Source organism: Hyperolius riggenbachi, chromosome 9 (assembly GCF_040937935.1).
Source record: "Hyperolius riggenbachi isolate aHypRig1 chromosome 9, aHypRig1.pri, whole genome shotgun sequence".
NCBI lineage: Eukaryota > Metazoa > Chordata > Amphibia > Anura > Hyperoliidae > Hyperolius > Hyperolius riggenbachi.
The window spans coordinates 105859745-105873178 of record NC_090654.1 but is presented as its reverse complement, the minus strand read 5'-3'; the positions used below and the strand labels follow the sequence as shown (position 1 = coordinate 105873178).

The following is a 13434-nucleotide window of genomic DNA, read 5'->3' as shown; positions in this document are numbered from 1 at the left end:
TGGTGGTGTGATGGAAAAGCTGTTGCTTAAGTTGGACCGGGATTTCCAACACTGAAGACTGCTCCACACTTTCAACGGAATATGAATTGGGTAATTCAGATCCTGATGTTTCCACTGACTTAGAAAGTTTGTTTGGAAAGTTCTGAGGTTCCAATGTGACCATCTCACCAGGGGTATCGTCGAAGACATTAGGCCCAGAATCCTCATGCATTGTCTCGCTGTCATCATTGAATTGGGTCTGATTGTCCCCACTCTCTGAATGATTAACTTCATTTTGTCCGGTGGCAGAGAAATCGTGTAGTTCTCGGTCGAGAACAAAGCTCCTAAGAAGACTAGATTTTGGGACGGCAGGAGCTGACTTTTCTTGAGGTTTAGTAACCATCCGAAGTCTCTGAAGGTTCGCATTTCTGTGTCTCGATGAATTACTATTCCATTCGTCTAAAAAAATGTCCTTAACTTCATCCATCAAGGGAAAGGAGTCATGCGATTTATCAAGTTGTTTAAAGTATTTATTTTTCTTCACATCCTTGTCAGAGTCTTCCCAGCCAATCGACTCTTTTACTTGAGCAATGAAAGCAGGAATTGAAGTAAAGTCTATCATCGAATCCCAATCTTCCGAGGAGTCCGATTCTGTATCTGCCTTGTCGTTTGAATTCTCATGTTTTGAGCTGGAAGCGGAAATAGGCTTTGGATTTTTAATATTTTGGAGCCCTTCTAGTGCATCTCGTACAGTCTGCTTTATCACCATAGATAGATCATGGTTTTCTCCTGCGATTTCACCAAAACATGATCTACAGACTAATTTATCCGGGAGGCAGTCACTCCCACATAACCAACATTGATCCTATGTAGGCCTGTTCGTTTTCTTGATGCAATTCTTGGGAGGAGAGCTCCGTCCCTGAACAACCTCAGGAGAACTAGAAGCAATTCTTTTTGAGCCGGTCCTCCTTCTTTCAGCAATTCCTGGGGAGTCAGATCTCTGTGCAGGTGACTTTTCCTTTGAGCGTGACATCCTGTGTGATGAGGCTCCAGAACTCGATGGTTTAGAGTGGGAATATGAGGATTTATCCCTTGAATCCCTAAAAGAAAAAATAACCTATATTAGCACTCTCCTATAGAGAGTATATGGCCCCTTTAAATTACTTACCCTCCTTACCTATTACTTTCACAACAGTCTTTTTTAGAAGATTTCCCCATGTTGAATGGCTGAAAAACAAAAGTTTGCTTTCCTAAAACAGAAAGAATTTGCGATAATTCAGGTTGGAGTGAGCTCGAGATGTCTCCCAGGCACCACTGCTGAATATATGCAAATTAACCATTGTACCCTTAGAAGCTAAACACACCTCCAGAACCGCTGGAATGCAATGATGTGTCAGCTTGTTAATATGTACAGAGCCATAATAATCCAACATGCATACAGACTGTTTCGGATTGTTTGATCCTCATCAGTGCATGGCATGGATTAATTTGGCTCTATGGAGTAGGGCTTGTAAATCCGAGAGGCACAGACCAACCAGCAAGCTCATGGTGACCCAGAACTCATTGGTGTGTGTGAGGGACTACAATGTAGTAAGGGGGCTTTTAGGACCATTGTAGTCCCTTACACACACCAATGAGTTCTGGGTCACCATGAGCTTGCTGGTTGAATGGCTGAAACAAGGGATAAAATCCAGTATAAGCACTAAATCAGCATATCATGTATGTACTAGTTATCATCCATCCTGATCATGGATGGTGATATGACAAGCAAGCAAGAAGATCTGCGTTTGGCATACCTGAATAGAGGGCAACAAGGAACCTCTCCTACGCTCCAGCGTCCTGCTGCGATCCAAATTGCGTATAGTGAGGACGCCGGAAGAGGAAGGAAGCCTGCATTTAAACTTGTGCTGAGTGCACACAGAAAAAATGGCCACCGCTGCACTTCCTGTCACTATACGAGTCATCCCCAAGATGGCCGCCAAACCGGAAGTGATGCGGGCGGCTAGGGGCGCGGCTACACCGCTGAATAGCGGTGGACTTGCCGCAAAGAACAGCACACAGACTCACCCTTTAGGTGAACTGGCAGCCAAGTCTAATTTGCCCTCAGCGGGAACAGCGCAACAGCGCTGCACGAGACAGCAGCAAACGGGCACAGTGGGTATAGCCTAGGAGCCTGGATTTACCCTTTAGGCAAACTGACCGGCAATTGCTGGAGACCAAACCAGCCACACATCTGCTCCTATCAGTTCATTTAGAAGCCTAGGATACAGGACAACAGACAGAAGGGGCTCACACTGTCTGGAACCGCAAATAACGCGGAGGTAAGGGAACATAAAATATATATATATATATATATATATATATATATATATATATATATATATATATATATATATATATACACACCTGTATATGTAAAAACTATACATCAAGAAATATTCTGATATGTGAAAAATGAGGGAAGGAAAAAAATAACCTGGTCCATATACTCTGGCGGTGAGGACGAAAAAAGGAATGTTGGTGCTTGGGTGTGGTTCACTTTTATAATGAGGGTGGTCCTATCTGGCAGTTGGAGGCGGAGAACTGCCCATATGTTATGCTGCCATGGAGATGCCAGGGAAAAAATTATTACCGAAACCTAATGTATCTAATAGTTGCCATAAATACTGCCATTCAACAGAATCAAAGGCCTTTTCTGTATCCAGAGAGGCCACCGTACGCCGGCCTGATTCTTGAGGGGGGATAGAGATGTTGGTGAAGAGTCTGCGTATGTTGATGTCGGTACTACGCCCTGGCATAAACCCAGTCTGGTCACAGTGGACTACTTCTGTAATAACTTTTTTAAGTTGTTTGCTAGTACTTTTGCAAATATTTTTGCGTCCGAGTTTAAAAGCGATATCGGCCTATAAGAGCCACATTGATTGGGGTTTTTATTAGGTTTCAGTATAACTATAATAATAGCTTCTTTAAATGTGGGGGGTAGGATTTTCCCATCAAGTATATCATTAAACAGTGAACAAAGTTTATCTGCGACTTGGCTAGAGTACGTATGGTAGAACGCAGCTGGGAGTCCGTCGGGACCTGGAGTTTTATTTGGTTTAAGTTCAGATATAGCCCCCTGAACTTCTTCCAATTTAATAAGCGCAATTAACATTTTGCCGTATAACAATAGCTGTATTTTTGTTGAAAGAAAAAAAAAAACTTTAATTTTTTTGAGATGTCTGGGCTGAAAACTGTAATGTCCCAGTTGTGCTTTGGACACAATGTGGGCTGCACAACCTCTGTCTGGAACCTCCTGATGTTAATTTACAGCCATTTCTTTTCTTTTTTTTCTTTTTTTTTGTATTATACCTCCCCACATAAACAATTGCAGTTTTTCTTTAAAAAAAAAAAAACATGATGCTCCATGCATCATTTGCTATAAAAGACGTTTTGGAAGCAATTTAAAGGCCACTTCCGGATTTCAATCCGGATCCCAAATTTCAATCCGGATAATGGGTTCTGATATCTCGATAGACTCGGATTTCCAAACGGTTTGAATCCAGATATCTAGATTTATCCAGATATCTGGATTTATCCAGATTCTTTGCTATCCGGATCCGGAACAATCCAGATATCAAAAAGAGGTATTCGAGCACCACTGTGAGTCCTGCACAATTAATTCAAAAGTCTCACATCTAAAATACCTCACAGAATTACTTTACCTACAGAAATCAGCAGGTGTAATCTCTGTAAGAAAAAGTGGGCGTGGTTACTCCTTGCTTGCCTTTGTGAATTGTGTAATTAATGAATGTTAGACCAGGTCTAAAAACAGTCTAAAACATTACACCAAACCATCAGTAGACTAATAACCATCTGTAGACTAGTCTAAACTGCTTAGTGAATTGAGGCCTATGTGTATAGTGAACAGTTATGTCAGCTGATCTCCTAATGTGCTCTGGGGCAGAAGACTGTGTGACATCAAGACTTAGCTAAAGATTACCAGGAGGACAGGGCTACATACTAATACACAATAATGTATAGTTATAAGAAGCATTCCTAATGTTGAAACAAGGATACATAAAGTACAAATAGGTTACCTAAATGATGTTTTTATATCCTGCTATGAGTAATAGTACTCTTTTAAATAAAACAGAAAACACATGAAGAGCAATGTTAAGTATAAACCAATTGAGAGATAAAGGCTAAGATCCCATCTAGCACTGAGTCCATCACATGGACATGTACATAATGAAAAAAATCCAGTCATAGACCTGGTGCACACCAAAAACCGCTAGCAGATCTGCAAAATGCTAGCAGATTTTGAAACGCTTTTTCTTATTTTTCTGTAGCGTTTCAGCTAGCATTTTGCGGTTTTGGAAAGCGTTTTTGGTGTAGTAGATTTCATATATTGTTACAGTAAAGCTGTTACTGAACAGCTTCTGTAACAAAAACGCCTGCAAAACCGCTCTGAACTGCCGTTTTTCAGAGCGGTTTGCGGTTTTCCTATACTTTACATTGGAGGCAGAAACGCCTCCGCAATCCAAAATCTGCAGCAGCCCGGGAGTATGCGTTTCTGCAAAACATCTCCCGCTCTGGTGTGCACCACCCCATTGAAATAGCATTTCCACATCCGCAATCCGCAATCGGATCTGAAAACGCTGCCGAACCGCTCTGGTGTGCACTGACTCTTTCTAAAGAATCAACTTGGTCTCCTCAGCGGAAAAGCATTGCCACTCTCTGTGACTGACCTCTCATTCAGAGGTCTTCATTGAACAACTTTTTTTTTTTTATTAAATTGAGTCTCTATGCAATAGCAACCATCACACTAAGATCATTTGCATCGATCCTGGCCATATTATTCACTGCTCTTGGTGTTTTTAGTTCTTCTTTCCTAGTCGCTGCCTCAACCATCTGCATACAGTGATGAAAAATGTGTTTGGGTGCTGTGTCTATGGAGGGGGGAGGGGAATGTATGAGTGCTATAAGTGTGTTTGGTAATACAGCACTTTTGCTACTGGTTTCCACCTTCTGGCGGTAAACTACAATGTGTTCACTTCCTTTCTCCAGACATTGCCAAGTGCCATGCCTTCTTTCATATGCAATTACAGACCAGGGACACAATGCTCACTTCAGTTTTTAAAGGGTTCTCTAGATTTAATAAACTTTACTTTGATGCCTCCTCCTCTGTGCTCTGGATGGACCAGGTTTACTGCCTATAAGGAATGTCTATGATGATAATAATAAAATCAACATTATAAACAGAGTTTACAGGTTTATTTAGAAATTAGATTTACAGCATAAAAACAACAAAAGAAAAAAGATAACAAGAAAAGAGAAAAGGCACAAACATGTGGAGCAGCACCTTAAGTTGGTTGGTGCTTCCTGAGCATCCTATGGGCTCAGAACTTAAAGGGAAGGTGCAAGCAGTGAAAAAAAAAAAACAGATCTACTTACCTGGGGCTTCAGAATGTTCCAGACCTTGTGAGTGTGATCACAAGTGGTGTGGCTGTGAGCTTGCACAGAAGATGCTGACCTGGCGAGGTGGTCATCTATAACGGAGGGTATAGGCTGCCATGGGCTGGAAGAAGCCCCAGGTAAGAAGATCTGTTTTTTTTTAACTGCTCGCACCTTCCCTTTAAGCGTTTTCTTTTTTTTTTTTTTTTTTTTTTTTTTTTAGCATTAAAGTGAACCTTAAGAGTAAAAAATAAATTGAGTTTTACTCACCTGGGGCTTACCTCAGCCCCTTGCAGCTGATCGGTGCCCACGACGAGTCGCTCTGATGCTCTGGGTCCCGCTGGCAGCCACTTCCGGTTTCGCCCTCAGGGCCCGTCAGGCTGGGGAACGCGGCTGATACTACGCATTCCCAGCCAAAATAGCACCCCTATGCGGCCATATGGCAAATATAAATGTCAACTGCTAGAAGAAGCCTTTTTCCTAAAACAAGACATAAGGCAGTAAGTTAATGGCTCTTTCTGTAATGCAATTTATTAAGGGTTTCCCGATATATAATTGTGTTTTTGAAACTAAGGCCAGTTTGTGGACTCACAATCCTATATGTGATTTCACTGGGACTGCAGGTGCCAGTCTGGATACTTGAGGTTAGGTCTTGGCTTTAAATGACCAAGATTGCCTCTGTCCCCTCTCACCTTGCTCAATCCATCTTCCAACTTTTGCCTTCATGTGTGTTTATGTATTTAAAAATGCTTGTAAACATATATATTTTATACTTTTGTATTGCTTTTATATCTTATCTTACCCCTACCTAAGAGATTTGCTCTTATAAAGAGGTTGTACGTCTTATTGTAATTTGACTATGACTAAGGGCTGATTGTTGGTCCCATATGCATGAGTATTTTCCTGTTTAATGCTTTAGACTTGGCACTATCCTGATTTCCCAATTCAATCTTAGATCAGATCACATGAGAGATCTAATCTCCCTCTCTTTGCTGCTGCCACAAGCTTCCTGCTGCTCACTAAAATACAAAGCTATGGAGCCTCACTCTCAGCCTCCCCTATACTCTAGTCCACTCAGTTTCCTACAAAAAACAGACTTTTCCAATAAACATGCAATCAACAAAACAATCAGACATCAACTGAGATGGCCATCTTTTCTGATAGATGAATTGAATGTTTAATCGATTTTGTTTTTTAAATCTATGTTTTAATAGCAATATAAAACTGACAATGCACAGTACAGCTTGGCTATAGAGAGGCTGAGTTCTAACTGGCTAGCCAATTAAAGTATTATATAATATATATAAAGTAGGTAGTATAAACTCTCTCTGTTGATCTATATATTAAAAAGACAAGCATATAAGGTATTCAATTGTTACTGTAATTTCTTACAGCCATAGTCATAAAAACATTCAAAAGCCTTGATTTTATTATTGCTGCCTTTACACCTCGGTTCCTCAGAATGTATATAAAAGGGTTCAAGAGTGGAGTGACAATAGTGTTTATAAGAGAAAGGTATTTGTCATTCTGGCCATCAGTCTGTATGACATACACAATAAAACCTGAACTATAGTATAAACAAGCCACTATAAAATGAGATGAACTGGTGGAGAAGGCTCTTCGCTTGCCCTCAGCACCCTTAATTTTTGAGATGGTGTGTAAAATATGTGCATAGAAACCAAGAATAGTGATAACTGGGAAAACTACAGCAAAGGAAGCTGTTAACATTGTAGCTAATTTGCTTATGTAGGGATCAGAACAAGCTAAATTCTGGAGTGGAGCCACAACACACACAAAATGATTAATGTGGTTTGGACCACAGAATTTCATCTGAGCTGTGCAACCAGTAGTCATGGAAGAACTTGTAAAACCACCAACCCATGGAGCCACAACCAGCATTGTACAGAGTTCCTTAGTCATAATTGCTGAATAATGCAAAGGTTTGTTAATAGCAAAATTCCTATCAATAACCATGACCACTAACAAACTCTAACTCTATTGGAGCCTGTGCCACCTGCCTTTGTAAAAGCATTACAAGGACAGTGTCTGCCTGTATACTCATGCACATTCAAGTATAAATGTGTAGAGAAAAAATATATAGGTTGGCACATGCGGCATTGCACTTAAAAAAATGACTTTTATTGAATCCAAAGGATAAAAATAACATATGAATTCCATATTGCAAATCAATCCTACCCAGTCCTTAGATGCTGTGGGGCGAAGTGGGAGCGGAGGGTGGCCTAACGACCGTTACGCTCACTTGAGCGTCTTCAGAGGCTCTGCGCACTCATGCACATGACAGGGAGCCGCGTTGGTCCTGTGTGCACCACCCTGTTGTATTATATGTCTTCATGAGACAACACTGGAGATATAACACTTTAGCCCTTATTTAATTCACCTTTTCTCCTAAGTGTTCTCTTTAGTGATATTTTAACACCTTATCAATAAAACATCTTTTAACCCCCCTGGCGGTATAAAAAATTCCGCCAGGAGGGAGCGCAGCAGTTTTTTTTGTTTTTTTTTATTTTATTATATCACGTAGCGAGCCCAGGGCTCGCTACATGATAGCCGCTGCTCAGCGGCATTCCCCCGCCCGCTTCGATCACCGTCGGGACGTCATTGGGAGTCCCGAACCACCCCTCAGCGCTGCCTGGCACTGATTGGCCAGGCAGCGCACGGGGTCTGGGGGGGCGCGCGGCGCGACGGATACCGGCGATCGAGCGTGGGGCGGCGGCGATCGGTGTGCTGACGCAGCTAGCAAAGTGCTAGCTGAGTCCAGCAAAGAAAAAATTAAACAAATCGGCCCAGCAGGGCCGGAGAAAACCTCCTACACGGCTTTACCGCCAAGGAGGTTAAGCCACCAGCAAATAAGAATATTCTCAGAATGATTTTAACAGTACTTTTTAACTTACTTTTTGGTATTTTTTCAATAGCAGAGTGCTGAAAAGTTATTTTAACCTATTTTGGTTCCTGGACGTAGTTTCTACGTCCAGGAACCATGCGCGCTACCGCACGCCCCCGAAGCCAATCGCGCACGTGCACGTGCACTCCCGGCCGCGGATTCGGTAGCCAGGGAATCAATGTATCGGTCTACGGTGCCCGATCATTGATTCCTCTCCCCCGCTGAAAAAGCGACAGCTTCTCTCGGAAGCTGCGCCTTTTCTGGCCGTTCCCTCTGCGATGAGTCACTCTAAGCGTGTGTTACGCTTAGAGTGACGTCATGTAAACAAACTCATGGCCGCCATCTTGTGGCCAAAAAGTAATACTACACCTGTAAAAAAAAATAATTTAAAATTAACACACATTTACATTATCAATCTATTGTTTACCTCCCACCCTCCCAAAACTACCCAAATAAAATGTTTACAATAAAAAAAAAACCATTACAATAAAAAAAAAAAAAAAACATGTAAATATTTACCTAAGGGTCTAAACTTTTTAAATATCAATGTATAGATGAAATATTTCTATATTTTTTTTATTTTAAACTTGTAAATAGTGATAGATGCAAAACGGAAAAAATGCACCTTTATTTCCAAATAAAATATTGTCGCCATACATTGTGATAGGGACATAATTTTAATAGTGTTATAACCGGGACATATGGGCAAATACAATACGTGAGTTTTAATTATGGAGGCATGTATTATTTTAAAACTATAATGGCTGAAAACTGAGAAATAATGAATTTTTTCAGTTTTTTCTTATTCTTCCTGTTAAAATGCATGTACAGTAAAGTGGCTCTTAGCAAAATGTACCCCCCAAAGAAAGCCTAATTGGTGGCAGAAAAAACAAGATATAGATCAGTGCATTGTGATAAGTAGTGATAAAGTTATAGGCTAATGAATGGGAGGTGAACATTTCTCACGTGAAAACGACGGAACCTGAATGGGTTAAACAGAAGATGACAAATTACCTCCTAGTAGAAAACTTGGGAGAAAATGTGAATTGAATAAGTGGCCTTTGACACAATAGGAAGCAGGTAGTGTACAGCTTGTATAAAAGCATAAAATTGTTGCCCCATCAAAGTAACTCAACACACAGCCTTTAATGTCTAAACCACTGGCCACAAAAGTGAGTACACTCCTAAGTGAAGAATCTCAAAATTGTGTCAATATTTTGTGTACCCACCATTATTTTCCAGCACTAACTTATCTCTCTCTGGGGCATGGCGTTCACTAGAGCTTGACATTTTACCACTGGAATCCTCTTCCACTCCTCCATGACATCATCACCAACTTGGTGGACACAGATGCTCAATAGAGTTTAGGTATGGAGACATGATTGGCCAGACCAGCACTTTTACCCTCAATTTCTTTACAAAGGCAGTAATCATTATGGAGGTGTGATAATGGTCATTATTTTGTTGGAATACTTCCCTGCAGCTCACTTTCCAAATGGTGGGGATCATGCTTTGCTTAAAGCGGTTTAAAGCTCTGACAAAATTTACAACAAAAATGTGTTTTCCTACTTTTTATAACCCATACATTTATCATATTTGCTTTAGTGCACAAGTATTATTATTCATTTAGACATTATAACTTCCCAAAGTTCAGTTAATTTATTTTTAAAGCTGCTGGTGCATTTTATTCATAACTGTTGTAATTCTGTTGTGAATGCTGCCACCAGTGATTTCTGACCTGTGTTTCACCCCAGGACTCATCAGCTGAAGCCCTGCACAGCCAGAGAATGTTTACATAAATGTATCAAGTAAAGAATGTGTACACAAGATAAGCTTAACAGCAGTTTGGATGCGGGTTCTCCCTGCAGAAGAAAGAGTCAGCCCTGTGATGTAACCCTTTGAATGCTGTTTTACTAAAAAAAAACAACATTGTGTTAGTATATTATATGCTGTAAATAATCTTTTAGAGCAAAGAAGAAATTCTGGGTAATATTCCGCTTTAAGTATGTCACAGTACATGTTGGCATTCATGGTTCCCTCAATAAACTGTAGCTCCCCTGTGTCAGTAGCACTCATGGAGGCTCAAACCATGACACTCCTACCAATATGGTAAACAGTGAACCGAGGCGGCAAAAGAATACAATAAGCTAAAATTGTTAAAAGTTGCTGAGGAAGTCGTGGTGGACTTACCTCCTCGAAGCAGACACCAAACTGTCAATTTCACAAACAAAACATTTTTATTGACATACTCAGTGTTGTGTTTTAACTTATTTTATTCTTTTGGCCCCTCTGTTCACTGTTTACCATACGTGTGTCCACCCCTGGTGGAGGGGTGATATACCCCTTTCTTCTGATCTAAAGAGAGCAACTTCTTAATCCTGGGTGGGGACAGGTCTGATCTCCCCACCTGCATATACAGTGGTTGTCCAGGAGGTAACCCTGGTTTGTGAGTAGACATATGGCAGCCAATCAGTTAGAAACCCCTCCTGGACCCCCCACCCCCTATCAAAAAGCAGTTGCAGTGGCCATATTTGATTCATTCTCTGCTGGCTGCTTACTGTTAGTGAGAGAGGGTCAGACTTGCTGCAGATAGGTAGGGAAAGCATTAGCTAGGCCTGTGTTCTTGTTCTTCATTTGCTGTGAAAGCACCCCAAACAGCCCTTTTGAGGGCTAGCACATTGGTCTCCTGTGTTTTTGTTGTTGTTGTGTGTGTAACACTCCACAGCCCACTAACACCCAGAGCTGTGAGCACACTATGGCTGTTGCTACATTAAGTTTCCCACACAGAACAACTCCTGTGCATTATTATTTCACTGTATGCAGTGTGCAGCATATGGTCTGAGTAGAGATGGCCCGAATGGTTTGCCAACGGACAGTTCCCACTGAATTTCCACTGTTTGTGTTCTCCGTGAACTGCGAACATATGGCGTGTTCGACCCGCCCCTATACATCATCATGGAGCCAAACTTTGACCCCTTACCTCACAGTCAGCAGACACATGGCAGCCAATCAGCTAGCAACCCCTCCTGGAACCCCCACCCCCTATCAAAAAGCAATTGCGGTGGACATATTTGATTTATTCTCTGCTTGCTGCTGACTGTTAGTGAGAGCAGGGTCAGACTTGCTGCAGATAGGTAGGGAAAGCATTAGCTAGGCCTGTGTTCTTGTTCCTCATTTGCAGTAAAAGCACCCCAAAAAGCCCTTTTCAGGGCTAGCACACTCCACAACCCACTGACACCCAGAGCTGTGTGCACACTACTGCTGTTGATAAATTAAGTTGCACGCACAGAACCACACCTGTGCATTATTATTTTACTGTATTCTGAGAGTGCAGTTGCATTTCTCTGTGTGTGACACTCCACAGCCCACTGACACCCAGAGCTGTGCATAATGTGATTTCTGCCCTTTAGGAATAAAAACCCTACTTTGTGTCAACTCAGTAATTTTTGGTGGAACTTTTGGCATGGATCCCCCTCTGCCATGCCCCTATCCAGGTGTTATACCCCTTGAAACAACTTTCCATCACTTTTGTGACCAGAAACAGTTGTTGTAGGTTTTAAAATGTGCCTGACCATCAGGAGCGTAACAATAGGGGCTGCAGCTCCTGCACCCATGGGGGGCCCGGGGCCCCCCTGGGGCCCATGCAGGGATTTTTTGGGGGGCACGAGGGGTCACAGCATGAGGAAAGAGCATGGCCGCACATCGACGGGGAGAGGAGACACTCCCTCCTCCCTCACCTCGGGCTCTCCCCTCAGTACGCTCCCCTCCTGCAATTATCAGTGGCAACAGGCAGGAACACATACCTCCATGCATTCCATGCACCAGTGGTTCCGATCTCTAAGTGTCTGACTTTACTTCCTGTTTAAACAAAAAGTAGCGTGAGGCACTTAGAGATCAGACCTCCACGGTGGATCAAGGTATGTGTTCCTGCTGCCACTCGCTGTAACTGATAAATGCAGGAGGGGAGTGGGCTGAGGGGAGAGCCCTAGGTGAAGGGGTGGAGTGTCCCACCCTCCCCACCAGTATGCGGCCATGCTCTCTCCTCATGCTGCGACCCCTCCTACCCCCAAAACGGCCCTGAGCGGGCCCGGGGGGGTATCCAAATTTTTGAAGGGGGGCCCGGTGATTTCTAGTTACGCCCCTGCTGCCCATTGAAATCTATGGCGGTTCATCGGGTTTGCATCGTCACGAACATTTGCGGAAGTTCGCTGTTCGTGAATGGAAAATTCTATGTTTGCAACATCTCTAGATCTGAGCACTGACAGGTTGACCCCCCCCCCCACCCCTTTAAACTGTGCAGCAGTGCTGCCAACATTCATATATCTATTTGAAAAAGACAACCTTGTCACAGGAGCCCTAGTGGTCAGACCGCAAATTGCCTTCCAATCGGTTTCAGCACACAGACCATGCAAGCTTTGGTCGTGATCTTTGCGCAGAAACCGACAGAAATTTGGGCAGCTGCCCGACCAGAAGGGAGCCTGTGGGGTTACGGAAATACAACTTACACACTATTTCAGGGTATATCTGCCACCACCACTGGTATGGGCCAGTGGACCCTACCGACTGACTGACTGATCCTGCAAATAAAACAGTTAAAACACGCTGTATTCTGTCTAGATATCAACAATAGTAGTAGCGTCTCTCCAGAGACCTGGGATCAGTTTCTGTGTACGGCTGAAAAGCAGGATAGCGGAACAGTGAATGACTTTGATAAAGTCTTTTATTCACGGCAATATAAATAATTAATATATACAGACAATTATTAAAATCAACAATTATTGAAACATTAATAGCCAGTATGGAAAATAAAAGAAAGGGAGAAAAAATACTTAGTTCCTGGAAAGATGTCCTTTAGTGGGAAGAATCAAAGTTCCTTGGTAAAGTCCTTTGTTTCAGCTCAATTTAAAAAGCAAGCAAAATGGAAAAGGTTCTTTGTTTCAGTTCAGACAAGATGGCCGATCAAAGATGGAATGTGGAGGACTGAGGGAGTGGTCCCTCGCAAACACTTTTGAACAATGCACATCTTTGGCTGGAGCCTCAAGTACAGCCCAGGGGTTGGACAAGGGCGGTGAGCTCCCTGGAGGGGTGCTCTATGCCCACCAAATATGATATTTGCC

General features: G+C 42.4%; 1 long non-coding RNA gene across 2 annotated transcripts in view; it reads left to right on the top strand.

The window, feature by feature from the left end:
• LOC137531697 (uncharacterized) overlaps positions 1 to 10214 on the top strand; it is a 40095-nt gene extending 29881 nt beyond the window's left edge. For both annotated transcript variants that reach the window (XR_011023712.1, XR_011023711.1), the window contains exon 3: positions 10072 to 10214. This is a non-coding gene — a long non-coding RNA (uncharacterized lncRNA). The remainder of the gene's footprint in view (positions 1 to 10071) is intronic.
• Positions 10215 to 13434: the final 3220 nt, after the last annotated feature.